General features: G+C 38.9%; 1 pseudogene; it reads right to left on the bottom strand.

The window, feature by feature from the left end:
- Positions 1 to 4,462: 4,462 nt before the first annotated feature.
- Positions 4,463 to 5,047, bottom strand: LOC127684467 (60S ribosomal protein L19-like; annotated as a pseudogene).
- Between the last annotated feature and the right edge of the window lie 9,235 nt (positions 5,048 to 14,282).

Here is a 14,282-nt window from a genome sequence, read left to right as displayed (position 1 = left end):
CCCGGGGATTCATCCTATAAACAGTACTATAGGATTTTTATGAGCCATTGCTTATGGTTTTATTAAACCTCACACATTTTTATGAAATAATTAGAAATAATTTTTAGCTTGGTCTTGTTTTAAAGTTTAGAATTTGTTTAGAATTTGAAATAAAAACAAAGGAAAATATAGAAAAGTATTTTTAGTAAACACACACACACACACACACACAGAGGAGTGACTTAAATGTGACACCATGGTAGCATGTTACAGAAATGTGAGGCTTTCTAGCAGGATGGGCAGCGTGACGTCTACACTGTGACTGCTCCAGGGTTTAACTCCCTAACTTTCAGCCAAAACAGTTCCATTTCCCTGTCTCTAAGTAATTTAATTTATAAATTATATATAATATTAATAAATAAATTCACATGGTAATAAATATAGAGTCATGACATAGGACACATGCACATATATTCATAATAAAGCTTGTTTCTTGTAAAGAAATAAGGGTAAGGAGACAGAAGTCTAGATATATAGTGTGTGAAAAGTAGAAGCCTTGAGGAACAACAAAAAATATATGAAATGTGCCAGGAAGCATAAGATATTCAGAAGAAGGATGTATACTATGCCACAGAATATTTACAGAATCAGATGAACTATAGTTCTGTTAAATAAATAACCAGATAGCTATGTGGTTAACCTTCATCCTAGCTTCGCAAGCATTAGAAGCACTTGGAACCATATTCTTGGGTGTGTCTTTCACAGAGCTTCCAGAGTGGCTAAGGGAAGCTTAAATCTGACTGTGGGTGGTGATTTTGGCCTGACTAAAAAGAGAAATCAAACTGAGACCAGCATTCATATCTCTCTCTCTGCTTTCTGACTGGACACAATGTGAACGGCCTCATCATGCCTCTGCAGCTATTCTTTAATTGGCCATAACAGACTATATTCCCTCAAAACATGAGTCTAAATAACTTAATTTGCTTTTGTTGGGTATTTTGCCTTGTTAGTGTGGAGAGTCACATATGTACTGTCTTATGTTAGCTGTTTGACACCTATTTGCTAAGTTAGTAAGAGGTGAGGCAATTTAGTTGCATGATTTTTAACACAAAGGACAAATTAATGTAATTGTTCAATGGAGGCCATTAAAACAGGGCTGCCATCATTGAAACTAACCTCAGAGCCTGAATACATACAGGGAAAAGTCTAGTGTTAGGAGACAGCAAGTAAAGAAAGGTTAGAAGCTGGAGCATTTAGAAAGTGGATTGATACTAATGTTTTCTGCTTATAGATGGAGATATGATTGTGCAAAAATGGTCAAATCTCAAAATGTTTAAATGAAAGACACCAAAAATAGACACAACAGAGTCTTGTATTGTCAGAAAAATGCAACAAGAAAGATAAAACATAGAATGTCACATATTTCTAAAGTTATACATGCATCTTACCCAGTCTTCTCCCTGTCTAGGGTGAAAATACAACTTTCTCAATTACTGGGAGACACTGGAACATTTGTCCACTTACCAACATTGGTGAAACATCACTTTCTCCATGAGAAAATTGGCCAAATAGCAGTTACTTCATAATATATAAAATGAAATTAAATATAAGAACGGACAGAAAGTGCCTTGCAGTGAACTGACAGGAACTTCAAGTCTTTGAAGAAAGAAATCCAAGAAGAATTCAGAAGATGGAAAAATCTTCCATGCTCTTGGATTGGTAGAATTAATATAGTAAAAATGGTCATGCTACCAAAAGCAATATACAGATTCAATGCAATCCCCATCAAAATCCCAACTCAATTCTTCATAGAGTTAGAAAGAGCAATTCTCAAATTCATCTGGAATAACAAAAAACCCAGGATAGCTAAAACTATCCTCGACAGTAAAAGAACTTCTGGGGGAATGAGTATCCCTGACCTCAAGCAGTACTACAGAGCAATAGTGTTTAAAACTGCATGGTATTGGTACAGTGACATGCAAGTAGATCAATGGAACAGAATTGAAGACCCAGAAATGAATCCACAGAATTATGGTCACTTGATCTTTGATAAAGGAGCTACAACCATAAAGTGGGAAAAAATAGCCTTTTCAACAAATGGTGCTGGTTCAACTGGAGGTCAGCATGCAGAAGAATGAAATTGATCTATTTTTATCTCCTTGTACTAAGCTCAAGTCCAAGTGGATCAAGGCCCTCCACATAACACCAGACACACTGAAACTAATAGAAAAGAAACTGGGGAAGACCCTTGAGGACATGGGCACAGGAGAAAATTTCCTGAACAAAATACCAATAGCTTATGCTCTAAGATCAAGAATTGACGAATGGGACCTCATAAAATTACTGAGTTTCTGTAAGGCAAAGGACATTGTCAAAGGAACAAAACAGTAACCAACAAATTGGGAAAAGATCTTTACCAACCCTACATCTGACAGAGGGTTTATATCCAAGATATACAAAGAACTCAAGAAGGTAGACTCCAGAGAGCCAAATAACCCCATTAAAAAATGGTGTACAGAGCTAAACAAAAAATTTTTACCTGAGGAATATCGAATGGCTGAGAAGCACCTAAAGAAATGTTCAACACCCTTAGTCATCAGGGAAATGCAAATCAAAACAACCCTGAGATTTCACCTCACACCAGCAGAATGGCTAAGATAAAAAACTCTGGAGAAAGCAGGTGCTGGTGAGGATGTGGAGAAAAAGGAACACTCCTCCACTACTGATGCGGTTGCAAGCTGGTACAATCACTCTGGAAATCAGTCTGGCAGTTCCTCAGAAAACGGGGCATGATACTACTGGAGGCCCCCGCTATACCACTCCTGAACATATACCCAGAGTATTCCCCAGCATGTAATAAGGACACATGCTCCATTATATTCATAGCAGCCCTATTTATAATAGCCAGAAGCTGGAAAGAACCCAGATGTCCCTCAATGGAGGAATAGATACATAAAATGTGGTATATATACATAATGGCGTACTATTCAGTCATTAAAAACAATGAATTCATGAAATTCTTAGACAAACGGATGGAACTGGAGAATATCATCCTAAGTGAGGTAACCCAATCACAAAAGAACACTCATGGTATGCACTCACTGATAAGTGGATATTAGCCTAGAAGTTTAGAATACCCAAGACACAATTCACATATCAAATAAAGACCAAGAAGAAGGTAGAAGAGGTCCCTGGTCCTGGAAAGGGTCACTTCTTCACTAAGTGAAGAGAAAGCAAGTGCTGTCAGGTGTCAAGGTTTTCCAAGAAATGTTTTCCTGAAAAAATAAGGAACATCTACACAATTTCTCTTGCGAACTGGACAAGCCTCTCCTTCCTTCACATTTTAGCTGTAAAACATGAGTCCCTATTATAAGGCATAGTTTGAACATCACTAAAATAGCTACTTCCACATCTTTTACCTCACTACAGCTGTTTTATTCTAGTGAGCTCAAAGATGTATGCAACATGTAGATATGGTAAAGACACTGCTATGGGGGTGGATGTTTTGTGAGGCAACCTCAAGTTCCTCCTGAGAACCACCTTTCCCTTAGGCATAGACTGTGTTATGTAGCAATCAATTTCCTCCTAGATAAAATACTCCTTCAGAGAGGGAAGCTCTTTAAACTTTAGGTTGCAAACAACTCCAAACGGTTCAAGAATGCCCAGAATCTGACCAGATGAACTAGACCCCTCCATACCAAGATTCTATATAAAGACTACTGAGAGAGACACTCAGACAAGCTGAACTGCCCGCAAGAGACAGGAGCAGCCGAACTACCTAGAAGACCAATTGAGCTGCCTGGAAAGAACATTCTCCAACCTACTGAGCTAGGCTGTGCAGTGAGCGCTAAGTTTCTGGCTTTCATGAGTTTGGATGGCCTTTTATAATAAAGCTGCCTTTGAGTCATTTCTGTCTCTGAAAGTAATCCCTTGCCCACACTCTCATAGAAGCCCAAAATAAATAAATTAATTAGCCAACTTGGGCTTCAGTGGTTCCTTACTTTTGTCTGTAGTTTTCCTATCTGGAATGAGAAGATACTTGTTCATACCTCTCTAATGTGTCACACAATGTGATTCCAATAAAGTTAAATCCATCCCTCATTTTCAAGTTCCAGGGCTGGAGCACTATATTTGGCCCTGTGCCAATCAGTACATTGTTCTTTGGTGACTGGATAGGTATGTGATGCAATGTGTGTGTGTGTGTGTGTGTGTGTGTGTGTGTGTGTGTGTGTGTGTGTGCATTCTGCACATACTATCTTCTTCCTTTCTGCCTGGCATTGGCCAAGTATTCTGCAGTTAGAAGCTAAACCAAAAAACTGTCCAAAGGAGCTATTTGCCAAATCTAAGTTGCCTAAGTGGAAAGGTCCCAGAATTGGCCTTTAATTCTTAAATTTAATTTAATTCTTTTTTTAAGACTTGTTTTATTTTAATGACTGATCCATGCGAGGCCAGGGCCAGGCCACTATGTACAGACAGGGAAGCTTTATTTCCTGGTCTCTTCCTCCTTGGACAGTCTTGAGGATCTCTTCCTTCTTGGCCTGGATGTGCTCCACCCAGCAGTTCTGTGATTCCTTGGTCTTAGACCCGCGAGCCTCAGCCTGGTCAGTCAGCACCTTCTTGCGGGCATTGTCTGCCTTCAGCTTGTGGGTGTGCTCCAGGAGAAACCCCTTGTTTTTTAATACATTCCCTCTGACCTTCAGGTACAGGCTGTGATACATAGGGCAGTCAGTCTTCTTAGATTCCCGCTATCTCCTGAGAAACCAGCACAGGATCCTTATCCTCATCCAGGTCACCTTCTCGGGCATCCGAGCGTTGGCAGTACCCTTCCATTTCCCTGTGCCCATACGCCTGCCCTTCCACCTGGCCAAGGTGATTTTCCCGCAGCGAGCCCGGGAATGGGCAGTCGCAGGGTTCCGGGTGACCAGCCCATCTTTGATCAGCTTCCTGATCTGCTGACTGGAATGGATGTTGGCGATCCATTGGTCTCATTGGGGTCCAACCAGACCCTCTTTTCTCCACAGCGGAGGACACTAGAGAGGAGCCTCTTCAGTAGCCTGAGCGTACTCATGGCTGAAGGCGCAGCAGCAAAAGGCGAAATTTAATTCTTTACTCTTCATTTGTAGTTTAGTTTCTGTGCATCTGGCCTACTTCTAATTAATGATACGAAGCAATGTCTACCCTCCTCACCCAACTCTTTTCAGTCTGATCCTGTTTTATTACTCTTATAGGGAAAGACATTGCCAATGGATTGTAAACAGAATTCCCCATTGAAATACGATAAATATCTCCATCTGCTGTTGGAAACAGAAACTAATTTTGAAGTAATTTTGTAGGCTACATTTTTAAAGATGCTAATAGGAACCACTGCTGTAAGTTGAAAAAATTCTTGGTACCTAGCTCTGGTAGTACCAATACCACTATTTCAAAGCATCACCTTTTTCATTGAAAGAAAAACAAAATGAAGCAGAAAGTCTTATTGGCTCTGGTGTTTACTTTGTCTGGATTAATGCATTAGTTCACGCCCTTGCTAAAGAGCCCCGCAGCAATTAGTTTTTGTTCTTGGTATTTTGTGTTTTCCATTGGGAACTGGTGTGTTCCATTGGGTTTTGTTTTTCTTAATGGCTTTGGTTTGGTTGATTCAGTTAGTTTGGTTTGGTTAGGTTGGGTAGGGTTGGGTTGGGTCTGTTTTGTTCGGTTTGATTTGGTTTGGTTTGGTTTGGTTTGGTTTGGTTGGGTTTGGTTTGGTTTGGCTTGGGTGACTGGGGATTGTACTCAAGACATTGTACATCCTAGGCAAATAATCTACCACTGGAGTTCTTTTTAAGAATTCATCTTGGAGAAATTCTAGATGTGTAAAGAACCGAAGAGAGATTACAGAGAAGTCTTGTGAACCTTTCCTAGCTTGTGGCAGTGGTTCCTATTAGCATCTTTAAAAAAGGTAGCCGACAAGATAGCTTCAAAATGAATTCCTGATTCCAACATCAGATGGTTCCAACAGCACATTGCAGTGTAGAACCAAACAGGCAGTTGGTTTGCAGTACCCAAGTCCACTTAGATGCCACAAGCTACACACACACACCTGTGTCTATACATGTTTGTGTGTCTCTGCTACTTCTTGTTATATGCAATCACACCTCCATCAGATAATAATAATCACCATAAGTATTGCTTCATATCTATATCTTTACCCTCTCCCAACATCCCAGCTCCCTAAAAACCACTGACCTGTTCTTGATCATTGTACCCGTGTTATTTGTAAATATGTATGTAAATAGAATTATGAAATTCATGTGCTTTTGCAAATGGTCTTTCACTCACCATATTTAAGTTAAGATGCCAATGTTTTATTTCTCCCTGATGATGAATATAATCCCATGTTTCGTTATACTTAGGAAACTTGTTATGTGTTTTAATATGAAGCATGATTTAAAGGCCCTCTAGTTGCATTCAGAAGCCACCAGAATGTTAGTTAATATATATGTTATGTGTCAAGACACTCAGGGATGGTGACTTTTCTCTACTACTCTGATACTGGAAATGATTTGAACTGCCACGTTTTCACAGTGACAAAAATAGGTTTAATTATGTTGCAACTGGATGAATTTTTAGAAAATGAAAAGCTTTCATAATATATTCTATTGATTTTAAAGTGCTCAGTAGACTTAGTAACAAACAAGCAAAAACCAGTTTAGTTGCAGGAAATATGTTTAGCACACATGCTGTCCTGTATGCATCAGAAACCAAAACAAAACAAGAGCTACAAAAAGTTAAAAAGTATTGCTATCTATCAAACTATATTAAATAATAAATTTTCTTAAATTTATTTAAATATTAAAATACTTAAGATTTATTTTTTTAAGATTACACATAAAATATTTAAGATTAAGAATATTGAAAGACTTTTTAAGTTGTGTTTAGTCGCTTCTGGAGAAGTCACTGTTACAGAATTATATGTCCCAATAATATAATTTTGCAATAAAGCCTGTTTCAGTGACACTCCTTCCCTGCCCTAATCCTGTTTCTCCTCACTCTTCTTTGCAGCCTCTCTTTGTCTTATATGTCCCATGTGTCTGTCCTTTTGCCCACTGCCTGTCCTCATAATCTTTTACTACCCTCTCTTGGTCTCCTTTCTAGTCTCTTAAGCTTTATCCATATTTACATTAGACATAATAGAGCTAAAGGTAGATATATATGATATGTGTATACATACACACATGGGTATACATTATAGGCTTAGATTTGTACATGAGGAAGAATGTGATTGGTGTTTGTTTTGTCTTTTTGAGTTCAGTCTACAGTTTCAGATAGGGATTTTTCTAAGACCAAGCCTTACATGTCACTGTTATATATTGTTTCTATCCCCCTGGAAGGGTTTTGAACTCCTGTAATGTGGCAGCCTTATGCATGTGCAGATCACACTAAATGGTGACCCTTGGATCCACCCATGGCATGGAAGCTCTCAGAGCATCTTAGTGGCTGCTATCAGACTGTAGCTGCCAAACACAGATAACGTGCCTCCACCTTTGTAAATGCAATTATCACATCTGTGAAGATGAAACAATCAATGACCCAAGATTAGGTATGTTTCTCTTTCCTTTTATTTTCTTCAACATAAGTTTAATAATAAACAAATAATAGGCAACAACAGTCATTAAGGCCCAATCCTTTTTGCCTTCTAATATATCTGAAATTCAGCTCTACAAATGTCAAAAGAGTTATATGATCTGACATAAATAAATAAACAAATAAATAAACTCTGAGAATACATGAGAACTTTCCCAAGAGCAGACTATGACACTTATTTATATCCTCAAGCTTGTTGATAAAGGTAGTTTGATAGACCTAATTCCCTGCATTCAATGAAGATTAAGTTATATATTTAAAGTAAACTATAGCATACCACCATTAAATTATTTTATTGTGCACACTAAGTGCTTATTTATATATGTATAGTACATATTTGTGTGTTTGTACACATATTTATAAGTATCAAAGTCCCTTTGAGAATGAGGAAACTTTGTTTCTGAGATAGTGTCACAATATTCAATCAGGCTTACATGCAACTCAGTGTTGTCTTTCCTAGGCCTCCCTAGAGCTAATAATATAGACATGCACCACCACTTCAAGCAAAATGCCAAGATTTTTAGTATTTTGCTTTTTGGATACTTTTTCAGACTGGACCCTGCAATGTAGACCAGGCGACCGGGCAATGCCTGTGGCCTCAGCCCAGAATCCGTATCTGAGTGCTTAGATCCCAAGTCTACACCACTGGGTTGAGCAGGATATCATATTGCTATCTTTTTTATTTATTTTTTTAATTAGGTATATTCTTTATTTACATTTCAAATGTTATACCCTTTCCTGGTTCCCCCCTTCCCCTGAAAATCCCATAAGCCATTTCCCCTTCCCCAATCAACCCTCCCCCGCTTCCCTGTCCTGGTATTCCTCTACACAACAGCATCAAGTCTTTGCAGGACCAAGGGCCTCTCCTCTCTTTGGTGTCTAACAAGACCATCCTCTGCTGCCAATGTGTCTGGAGCCATGGGTAACTCCATGTGCACTCTCTGGCTGATGGTTTTGTCCCTGGGAGCTCTGGGAGTACTGGGTGACTCATATTGTTCCCCCTGTGGCGCTGCAAACCCCTTCAGCTCCTTGGGTCCTTTCTCTAGCTCTCGCATTGGGGACCCTGTGCTCACTTCAATGGCTGGCTGAGAGTGTTCCCCTCTGTATTTTTCATGCACTAGGAGAGCCTCCCAGGTGATAGCTATATTTGGCTCTGGTCAACCAGCACTTGTGAGCATCCACAATAGTGTCTGGGCTTTGTAACTGTATATAGAATGCATCCCTGGGTGGGGTAGTCTCTGGATGGTCATTCCCTCAGACTCTGCTCAACCTTTTGCCTTTGTATCTCCTTCTGTGGGTATTTTTTTTCCTTTCTACAAAGGACCCAAGGATCCATACTTTATTATTCCTACTTCTTGGGCATCATTTGATATCTGAATTGTGTTTTGGGTATTCCAAGCTTCTAGGCTAATATCCACTTATCAGTGAATGCATACCATGAGTGTTCTTTTGTGATTTCACCTCACACTGGTCAGAATGGCTAATATAAAAAAAAAAAAAAAAACCAACAACTGAGGAGGTAGCCCGTGCTGGAGAGGTTGTGGAGAAAAAGGAACACTCCTCCACTGCTGGTGAGATTGCAAGCTGGTACAGCCATTCTGGAAATCAGTTTGGCGGTTCTTCAGAAAATGGGGCATAATACTACCATAGGACCCTGCTATACCACTCTTGGGCATATACCCAGAGGATTCTCCAGCATGTAATAAAGACACATGCTCCACTATGTTCATAGAAGCCATATTTATAATAGCCAGAAGCTGGAAAGAACCCAGATGTCCCTCAAGGGAGAAATGGATACAGAAAATGTGGAATATATACACAATTCAGCCATTAAAAACAATGAATTCATGAAATTCTTATTGTTATCTTAAGACACTCAAATACTATGTTGCATAATTATATACATCCTAGGGAAGCTAAACATACATTTGAATGGTATTTTAAAATATAGCAATGCTTAGTCTCCACCCAGCAAGATTTCAGATTTTTTAAAGTCGGATTCTTTTGAGTCAGGATGAAAATGTAACTCTCAGATCCCTTAAAGGCAGAGGTGCTTGCAGTTGCTTTAGATCTGGCACTTAATAGTAAGTCCATAGATCTTACTATTAAGATCTTCCATCTCCACATGGGAAGATCATCAAGGAAGCTGCCTGAACACTTCTCAGGTGCTAAGAATGAAGAGGGTATTAATGTTCACAATATCATTTACATTTCACAATCATCACTCACCCATCTCTGTATGTAAGGGAACTGAATATCAGTACTATTAAATAAATGACCTCTCCCCCTCAACCCCCAAATAAAAACCACACAGGGAGCACCAGAGACAGCTAGGAGCAAGGTCCAGGCTCTCAGGACCCCAGTTCTGAAGTATTGGTCTGGAAATGACATCATCTGTCATAACAAACACATGATGAGTATTTGTCAAATGGGTGGATCGCTGTAACCAGGAGAAGCTCCTGCTTCTCATTTCAAATGATAAACTGACTCACTTGAGTATTGATACATACTCACATATATACATACTTGAGTACTAAAGTAGCTTCCCAGGCCAAGTAGAAAGCTTAGCAATGAGTTACATCTTCATCCTGACTCAAAACTCATCAGGACTGCAGGCCAGCCATGGCAGGACATGGACATGACTGAACATAACTGTAATCAGCTCACCTGGCTTCTAAGTCACCAAATGGCCCAAGAGCAGGTTTTGGTTCTTAGTTAAAAACATATGAGAAGTATAGAGATAATAAGTCAGACAAAAGGATTTTCATTTTGCAATTTCAAGTAGATAAAATGACAGGATGGTTATATATGCACTACATTATTCTTAAATAACAGTTGAAGTAAAACATTGTTTTACAAGAATATATAGAAATCACTAATTAATAAAGAACAGTGTTTCATATTTCTGTTTATATGTGTAAATACAACTCTAAGACACAGGAATATAACTTATAATAGTTTTTAATTAACTTTAAATTTCAAATTAAATACATAAGAAAATATGTCCTAGGCTGGCTTAGATCTTTCTGTGTTGCCTAGGCTAGCCCAAAACTTTGTAGCTCTCTTGGCCTCAGCCAGGTGCTTTTGTATAATATCTTACTTTTATTTTAAAACTAGATTGCAAAGTAACAGATTTCCATATGGAACTTTTATTTTGGTTGGTTCTCTTTCTGTGGACTCTATCTATTATAACCTTTTGCCCCAAGTGTTCCTTCCTTCTCCCTGTTGTATTGCGTTGCCCCACGATGGAAGCCTCAGTTCCTTTGGAGTTTCTTGGTCTTTATTGATATTTATTTCCCCTAGAATATACATGTTTAACCATTAAAAAATATATAAATACATGCTTTATGTTTGAAGAAAGAAAATGTCATAAGTAACAAATTCAGGCCTCTTCCTTTAACTATCTAAGCACAAACTTCATAAAATAAGAGAGAAAATCCAGGAACTTAGACTATGAATCAAACCAATTTTAGATTATTAAATTTCAATAATCTAAACTAGAATTTCATTAATAGATCAGCACAGAAATATTTATGACATGACAGATCATGAAAAATGTCATCTTTCTGTTGTTTCAGACTATGGACCACCAAGATTCAAGCAGACAGCAGAGAGGGGGTCTTTAATACATGTTCACTGATGAATAAATGCATCTGGACAAGAATGAGAGATGTTTGCTACGGTGTAATCTACACCATGGACATTGTGGAAACTAACTGGTCAGTAATCAAGAAGAATGATGAAGTAAAAATAATGTCACTAGCCATAAAAACAAATGATTCCTGTGTAAGGAAAGAGAAAATGAAGCACGTGTTAGATGGGCCATAAACCAAATATAAACAAATCACTCCAAAAATGTTCTCTACTCATGGGTAAATTTACCTCAACCCTGTAACTCCTGCATTTTCTTTGCCTACAAAACCCACACCATGTCACAGTTTCTGCCAGATCTAGATGTAGCCTGTTCCACTGCAGCTGTGGTGGCTGATATGTGCACTGGCTTCTAACCCTGAAAACCACTTCCATGGGTGCCAGGTGAACTGGAGAGAGGACTTCCTTGGGCTGTTGATTTCAAGTAAGGAACTGCTTCAGCAATGTTCTTTTTTCTATGAAAAGAATTTGGTTGGTTGGTTGGTTGGTTGGTTGGTTTTTTGGGGTGTGTGTGCACCTGTGCACTAATTTTAGTGGGTATAGATTGGAGGAGATCTGGGAGAAGTTGGGTAAGGGAAAATAATATGGTCTAATATAGTGTATGAAATTAAAACACACACACACACACACACACACATGCAAAATATAGCCAGATTCTTTGCCAGAGCATAGTACAAATGGCCTCTAGTCTGGTTCCCCTAAAAGTCTTTGTCTAGACTGAAACCTCTTGGGCTAGGCCTCAACTGTCTGTATTTCTCTTGCCATTCTGGTTCTCTAAAGTCCCTCAAGAATAGCTCAGCATCTCTGTGTAAAGTATTTTATGACTTCTTTACTTCCTTTGTTTCAAACTCTTGCAAATTCATCTTAAAAAACGAGTTACATAGACCCATGAAGCACATGATCTTGTCACAGCCATGACACCTGTTGTAAGAATTTTCAATATTACTTCCTTCTCCTGTGGCTGTGACAAAACACTCAGCAGAAGCACCTAAGAGAAGAAGTGTTTGTTCTGGCTCAGGTCTGGGACACTGCCACTCATGGTGGGGGCTGGCAGACAGATAAATGCTGACGCTTACCACCTTCCATTCTCTTCCTTCTTAGGCCATGGGAAGGTGCTGCTCACAAGTATGGTGGCCCCCCTGCCTCAGTAAAAGCTCTTTGGAAAGCCCTCTCAGACAGGCTGAGATTAGCAAACAGGTGATTATAAATCTAGTTAAGTTGACATTGAAGGTTCACTACTATATGATTGTAGAAATAGGGAAAGAGATGGTCATGCTAGGGATCTAACACTTGGGTAATTTTGAATAGATCACCCTTCTTTCAATTACTTCTACCCACAGGAATCTGAGGATGCAACCATCTGTTTCCCCCTTTTACTCCATTTACTCTCTACCCAGAGAATAGAGTTTTATTAAAATAGCAGATACTTCTCTGTCTCTCTGTCTCTTTGTCTCTCTGTCTCTTTGTTGCTCTCTCTTGTGTCTGTCTGTCTGTCTCTGTCCCTTTGTCTCTCTCTCTCCTTGACTTCCTATATCACTGTTCTCTGAATTTTTAAAAGAGGGCCTCCACTGAGCCAGAAGTTCGCCATTTTGTCTGGAGTGACTGACTGTAAATCCTGGGACTCCTCGGGCCTCTGCTCCCTGTCCCCAGGGCTTGTGCTATTGGCCCATGCTGTTGCCACTGGATTTTATGTGAATGCTGGGAACCTAAGTCAGGCTCCTGTGCTCATTGGCACTGCGCACACTGAGCTAACTCCTCATCACTTACACACTTTCATAGAGAACTAAAAAATTATAGAAGATAAGAGTGCTTCCCACTCAGCCATTAAATCATCCTAAGGACAATCTTGAAGGGAATGGGAAGATGAAGACTACATCTTGAAAAACATAAATTAATCAAACTATCTAGAGGTTTTGGTAATGTGTGTCTGAAGTGAGAACACAAGTTAATCAAAGATTGTTGACTTCAGAGTGAATCTCTGATAATTTCTGAACTGACACTCATCAATGTACACACACACACACACACACACACTTGCTATTTTGAATGTCTGACTTTTTTTTTACTTTGTTTCAAGGAAAATGTGAAATTATATTGTCTGCCCCCTTAATTTTAATTCACAGATGACAGATGAGAATTTATAAGAAAAGTTTACTAAACCTCGGAGCACGGTTTGAAACCATGTCTCTCAGCACAGACAACTAGGTTTGGATCCCCAGATCCAGGTAAAAGCTGGGCACGGAGAGGAGGGGCCTTGAAACTCACTGGCCTGCCAGCCCAGTTGATTCAATAATCTCCATGCTGTGGGACAGACCTGTGTCAAAATAAGGTGGGGAGAGATAGAGGAGGGAAGCTGCTTCATATGTTCATATGCAAGTATGTACACACACACACACACACACACACACACACACATCAAATTTACTAAAACCCAAACAGGCATAAAATTTAGCCAATTTCCAAGCATTTGAGTTTCTAATCAGAAAACAAATGTATAACTTCACATCTCTAGAATATGGTCTCATATATTCTGAAATTCTTTCACACAAATCACAAAAGTGCTAAAGGCAAACTCTCAAGCTCGGCACTTCTGAACTGAGATGGATCTAATGCTGAATTTCACCCTGAAAAGTCAAAATTAGCGACAGTGGCATCACAGTGAATTTCTTTACATATAACATTTTTGGTGCGCTTTGTAGATGATTGAGTCTGTGAGAATTAGACCACTCTTTTTACTTTAAAAAGAAGAGTCTGATGGTTGCCAAAACTGACCTGTTTATTCATTCGCTCTGTGAAAATTTGTGTTGATGTTTACTGAAGAAAACAGGAGAATATTTTAAAGCAAATAACATGGTTACAGATTATCATCAACTATATGGTAAACCACACAAGCAACTTAATAGGCTAATAAATCATAAGCTGTCGAATGCTCAAGAAAATCATAATGTGATTCTTTCAATTTTTAATATGTGGTTTTTTACAATTTGTAATTATATAGACATGATCATCGCTTGTCTGCCTAAAGAACT

This window comes from Apodemus sylvaticus, chromosome 5 (genome assembly GCF_947179515.1).
Source record: "Apodemus sylvaticus chromosome 5, mApoSyl1.1, whole genome shotgun sequence".
In the NCBI taxonomy this organism is placed as follows: domain Eukaryota; kingdom Metazoa; phylum Chordata; class Mammalia; order Rodentia; family Muridae; genus Apodemus; species Apodemus sylvaticus.
This window is presented reverse-complemented; position numbering and strand designations above follow the sequence as displayed.